Source organism: Ovis aries, chromosome 17 (assembly GCF_016772045.2).
Source record: "Ovis aries strain OAR_USU_Benz2616 breed Rambouillet chromosome 17, ARS-UI_Ramb_v3.0, whole genome shotgun sequence".
NCBI lineage: Eukaryota > Metazoa > Chordata > Mammalia > Artiodactyla > Bovidae > Ovis > Ovis aries.
This window is the reverse complement of record NC_056070.1, coordinates 46,270,998-46,276,997: the sequence shown is the minus strand read 5'-3', so window position 1 is coordinate 46,276,997 and position 6,000 is coordinate 46,270,998.

Sequence of the window (6,000 nt, the reverse complement as noted above, 5' to 3'; positions counted from 1 at the left end):
GTGTATTATTGGAGTGTGTGTATAGTCACTCAGTTGTGTCCAACTCTTTGTGATCACATGGGCTGTACTGCGCCAGGCTCCTCTGTCCATGGAATTCTCCAGGTGAGAATACTGGAGTGGGTTCTTCTTCCCTTCTCCAGGGGATGTTCCCAACCCAGGGACTGAACCTGAGTCTCCTGCTTTGCAGGCGGATTCTTTACCATCTAAGCCACCAGGAAAGCCCTTATGTATGATTATTAGCTTATTATTTGTACTTGTGTAAAATTTTTTTTCTGGTGATTGTCCTAAGTTTTACTGCATTTTCTCCCAATGGTTATCGAAGGATATATTTCTTTAATAGGTTACATGCTACTGTTAACTTTAAAAAATGCACAATGTGAGAGTTGTGAGTCAAGTTTCATTTGGGGGCAAAATGAGGACTGCAGCCTGGGAGACAGCACCTCAGATAACTCTGAGAACCTGCCCCAAAGAGGCCAGTATATACGTGATTTTGGTGAAGTGGGAATACATGCAATCAAGCACATCTTTCTCCAGAAGATTTCTGCTAGTCTCATGAAGATTTTGCTTGTCATGAGGAACAATTGTCACCATGAAGGATTTTAACACTTTTCTAAATATGAGGAGATACAAGAACTGGGCTCATAGAATCTGCTCCTGAAAATATCTAACTATCTGAAGACCTGTCCTGCCAGATTTCCCAGAGCACAATGTGCCTCATTTCTGCTCTCCACCCTGAACTCCTTTCAGGGGCTGTTGAAGGTCAGCAGCTGCAGTAGCACATGACTTAATCCTATGGAGATAGATGGCAAGTGCCAATTTGTAGTTGACACTACCTTCCAATCACATTATACCACTGTGTATAGGGCAGGCCCTTCACAACTGTATGTTCCCACTTTCTGCCTCCCTTCTTCTGTGGTACTTCTCATACATCCTGCTTTTACACATGCTATCAACCTCCAGCATGTTCTACTCTTTTTTTGACAATTCAAGTTTTACAGCAATTAAAAATAAAATAGTCTTTCCTATTTAAGACTATTGTAACCATTTCTGGCTATCTTGAGGGCTTCCCTGGTGGCTCAGCTGGTAAAGAATCTGCCTGCAATGTGGGAGACCTGGTTTCGAAATTCAATGACTTTTAATATCAAACCATGACTTGTGCAACCATCCCTGCTTTCTAATTTCAGGACAGTTTTATCATCCCTCAAAAGAAACTCTATACCCAGGATCAGTCACTCCTCACTCCCCTATTCTCAGTCTCTCCTTTCATTTTGAAAAATACTATTATTAAATACAGAATTTTGAGTCACAGTTTCCCTCTTCCTACCATCCCAAACTCCAGATATTTCACTTTATTGTCTTTTGACTCACATACTTTCCGATAAGAAGGTTCATGTAATTCTTGTCTTTGCTCCTCTGTATGTAATGTATAGTTTTCTCTTATTTCTCTTCTGATGTCACATGTCTAGGGGTGTGTGGTTTGTGTGTATGGTGTATTTATCTGGTGTGTGAGGTGTGCGTGCGCGTGTGTGTGCCTGTGGCATGAAGAATTCGCGCATGCATATGTGTGCTCTCTGTGTGTGTACATGTGTGCATACATGCACAGGCATCTCTGTGTTGTGTGCATGTGTGTGGCATGATGAATGTGCACACGCATGTGTGTGTTGTGTGTGCATGTGTGTGCATTTGTGTGGCCTGTTTGGGATTTATCTTTTTTGGGGATTGTCTGCACTTCTTTAATTTGTGGTTAAATGTACCCATTATTTTCCAACATTCTTAGTTATTTGCTCTTCAAATATATTTTGTTGTCGCAGTTTCTCACTTCTACGTCTGGGATTTCATATACACATATGAGAATATTGTGACACTATTCCTTCATGCTCTGGTTTTCAGAAGTTCCTTTTTTCATTTTGTGGTTTAGCTTGGATAATTTTAATCGACCCGTCACCGGGTGCACTGATTCCTTCTTTGCCTGTATTGCATCTGCTTATGAGCTCCCAGAAGGAGTGTTTGATCTGTTATACGTTTTATTTTTAGTGGCAGCATTTCCATTGATTCCTTCCTACAATTTTCATCTCTCTGTAGAATTTCCCCTTCTGTACATGAATACTGTCACACTTTCCCACTATAGCATTTAATGTATTAGTCACAGCTATTATTTAAAACTTTCTGATATAGTTTTGATTTTTTAAAATCTCTAGACATGGTTTTCCCTGCTTTTTTGTGTGTCATACTTTTAGAATAAATGCTGGGCATCAGGTGTAACACAGTGAGGACTGAGGCCAACAGTCCTGCTGCTGGGAAAAGAGTACAAGAGCGCTTGTCTGCTGGGCATTAATGTGTGTGTGCAGTAGTGCACACGTGTGCTTATGCATGCATGCAGAAACATGCGTTTTAACTCATGACTGTGCACTACACATCTATGCATGTTATGTGTGTGTATGCCTATGTGTGTGCATGCGCAAGCACATGTATGCTTGTGCACGTGTGCACGTGTATGCTCGTAATATCTGCACACATGTGAACACATATATGCATGTACACGGGGACATGTGTATGTATGTGTCTGCACATGTTCACGTGCATGTGTGTATATCTGTGTGTGCGTGCATGAGTACAGGTTTGCTTGTGTGTGCATGCACACACATGCATGTATATGTGTGCATGTGCGTGTACACCCATGTGGGTATATGCATATGTGCATATGCCCATTTGCATGTATGTGCGTGTTAAGTCAGTCTGGTGGGGAGTGGAGCTGGCTTGGGTTCTGTAGCCATGGATGCCGTCAGCCCTGCACTGGCTTCAGTCTCCTCTGGCATAACCTTGCACTTGGGGTGGGGTTGGTTCAGCAGAGGGAGTTCCTCACTGTTCCTGCTCCACTTTCAGTTCCAGGCCTTTCTCCTCAGCCAGAACAGCTCCCCATGCTCTTGCCTCTCCTGTTCTGAGGATGCTGAGTCCAGCTGGCCTGGAAGTGTGGTGGTGGGAAGTCCATTTCCCTGGTCAGCCTCAGGCTCAGGTTGCCCAAGTCCCTGCATTGTGGGCAGATGTCCTCAGTGGCTTTGCCCCTCTTTGGGTATAAGGGGAACTTTCTGCCCCTCTGTGGGGACAGAGAGTAGTGTCTCACCTTCCTCCAGCCACGGAGGTTCTTCCCAGTACCCTGGGGTGCAGCGGCAGCTGTCCTCCTCCAGCAATGTCAGGGTTTTGGTCCCTGGGGGAGAAGGTCTAGGCAGGTGTCATGCCTGCACCATGGGGTCCACTCACTTCCCCTGTGAACCCCGCTGAGAGGCTGCCTCCTGGCTTGCACCACTAACATCTTCTTCTTAGCACCTGCTGATCATGGAGAAGGGCCTGGGCTGGGGTGTGAACTGCCCTCTGTCTGCAGCAACAAGGGGCCTTATACTCTCATCTAGCTCTCACCCGCCTTTCCAAATCCACTGCAGTCCTTTTGCTGAATTCTTCTTACCTGTCTGGGCCCCATTTCCTCATGCCCCCTCTCATGTGAGCCAAGACTCATGCACACCTCTCCTTAGAGGGGTCTATCTTCCTCACATTTCAGGCCTGGTGGGCACCCTGACCTCTGTGTGCTAGTGGACTCAAGAAATTCTCACTTTTGTAGATGTGGAGGCTGCTCTTGTGGTGAAGGGGGTAATGCTCTTTCCAGCCTTCCATGTCCTAGGAGAAAAAGTTTGGGTTTCCATGCTCATGATCACAGGACAGCTGTTCCGTCTCTTCTCATCACTTCTGTGCTTGGGCCAGAGAAAAGGGAAAGGTCAGCAGGCTTCAGGAAGAGCAAAGGTCAAGAGTGTTTTCTTGGAAGGCTGTGCCACAGGCATCTGCCTATATCTCACTGTGTGTGGTCCCCTGGTCACCCCAGCTGAAAGGGAAGTGATTATTTTTAACTGAATTATAGGCACACTAATGCACTTATTATGATTATTTTTTGGCCATGCAGGATCTTAGTTTCCTGACCAGGAATTGAACCCATGTCCCTGCAGTAGAAGCACAGAGTTGTAACCACTGGGCCACCAGTGAAGCACCCCTCCACCCCCTGCCCCGCCGCCCCATGCACTTGGGATTCTGCCTGGGAAGAAGGGAGAGACTGGATTTGGGGCAGGCAGTTAGCCATGCCTTCTAGGCAGTCTTCTTAAAACCCTCCTCCCCAAACTCAACAATTTCTTAAGCTCTAACCCTCCCCTCCTCTTTGGAAACTGGATGAAAGCTATGGAACACTCTCCCCTCAAAAGTTCATGTGTTTGCATTCAAACAGAATCGTGCATGTGACTTCAGGGTGTTCAGTGACTCTATGAGGCTCTGCCTGCATGTCAGGACCTCCGGGAGTGTCACGCCTGAGGCTTAGTCTTTTTCTTAAAAAAGTTTAAATTGGAGGATAATTGCTTTACAGTATTGCATAGGTGTCTGCCATTCAACACAAATCCACTGTAATTATATATACATATTTCCTCCTTCACACGAAGAGTTGGCTCATTGGAAAAGACCCTGATGGTGGGAGGGATTGGGGGCAGGAGGAGAAGGGGATGACAGAGGATGAGATGGCTGGATGGCATCACGGATTTGATGGACATGAGTTTGAGTGAACTCTGGGAGTTGGTGATGGACAGGGAGGCCTGACGTGCTGCGATTCATGGGGTTGCAAAGAGTTGGACATGACTGAGTGACTGAACTGAACTGAACTGACTGATCTCCTCCCTCTTGAGCTTCCCTCTCACCCCGCCCCCCACCTCACCCCTCTAGGTCATCGCAGAGCAATGAGCTGACCTCCCTGTGTTATACAGCAGCTTCCCACTTGCCATCTGTTTTACACATGGTAGTCTATTATGTCAGCGTTAATCTCCCAATTCGTTCTACGCTCCCCTTTCCCTGCTGTTTGCACAAGTCTGTTCTCTGTCTCTCCATTCCTTCCCCGAAAATAGGCTTGTCTGTACCATTTTTCTAGACTCATATATATGCAGTAATATACGGTATTTGTTTTTCTCTTTCAGACTTACTTCACTCTGTATGACAGGCTCTAAGTTCATCTGCCTCTGATGGTCAATCTTATTCTTGGTTGCCCAGAAGCAGAGCCTGGGGTTGACAACGTGTGTGTATAGTTTTCTTGGAGGTTGATTCCAGGCATGAAGGTGTTTACAGGGAAATAAAACAGGCTGGTGAGAAAGTCAATTCAAGGGTTGTTATTGGGTTGCCAACCCTGGAGTAGAAGAGGAGGAGGTGTTTATCTGCTGGGTCTTGAGCCTACTGGGCAGGGCTGCTCCCTGTCAGTGAGCACCCCAGTTCCGGGTACTGATGCATGTGGCCACATGGCACCCCCCATCCCCACATCTCATCTGTCAAGTGGGAGGGGCCCCAGGCGGGCAAAGGCACACTGTGGGGAGTGAGGCTGGCAGGGACTGCTATCAGGAAGATCATCCCAGTGCGTGGGACTAGGGAGTGAGGCTGACAGGACCAGCAGTGATGAGCAGGAGGGCCTGGGGTGCCAGCAGCCAAGCTCCACCTCTCTCTCCATCCCCCCTCCCTTTCTGCCCCTCCCTTTCTGTGCCTACAGGTCACTGAAGGACAAATGACTGCAGCTTCTCAGATCCATCCCTTTCGCCAGGGCTCTTGATCACAAGGGACAGAAGTCAAGCTCAAACTTCCTCCAGGGAAACGTGAATTGATTGGTGCCTGTCGGTGAAAACTGGCTCTAGCATCGCAGATCCAGGAGCTCGGCAGACACCATGGAATCTCTTAGTTCAGTCTGTCCATTCTTTCCACCATAGTAACTCTTTATAATGGAAAAGCGGGTATGAGCAGCCTTGATTTAAGATCCTTCTGGGTTATAGCAGCTCCAGTGTGGGTGGGGGGCGTCTTCTCTTCCAAGGTGCTGCTTGGGGAAGATTAGAGCCTAGCAGTAGGATGCATGACAATCACAGGCCTGGGGCACAGAGGTGCTGCAGGCGGTTCCCACCCTCCCCTCGCCCGTCCGACAGAAGCACGTGGGCTGATGGA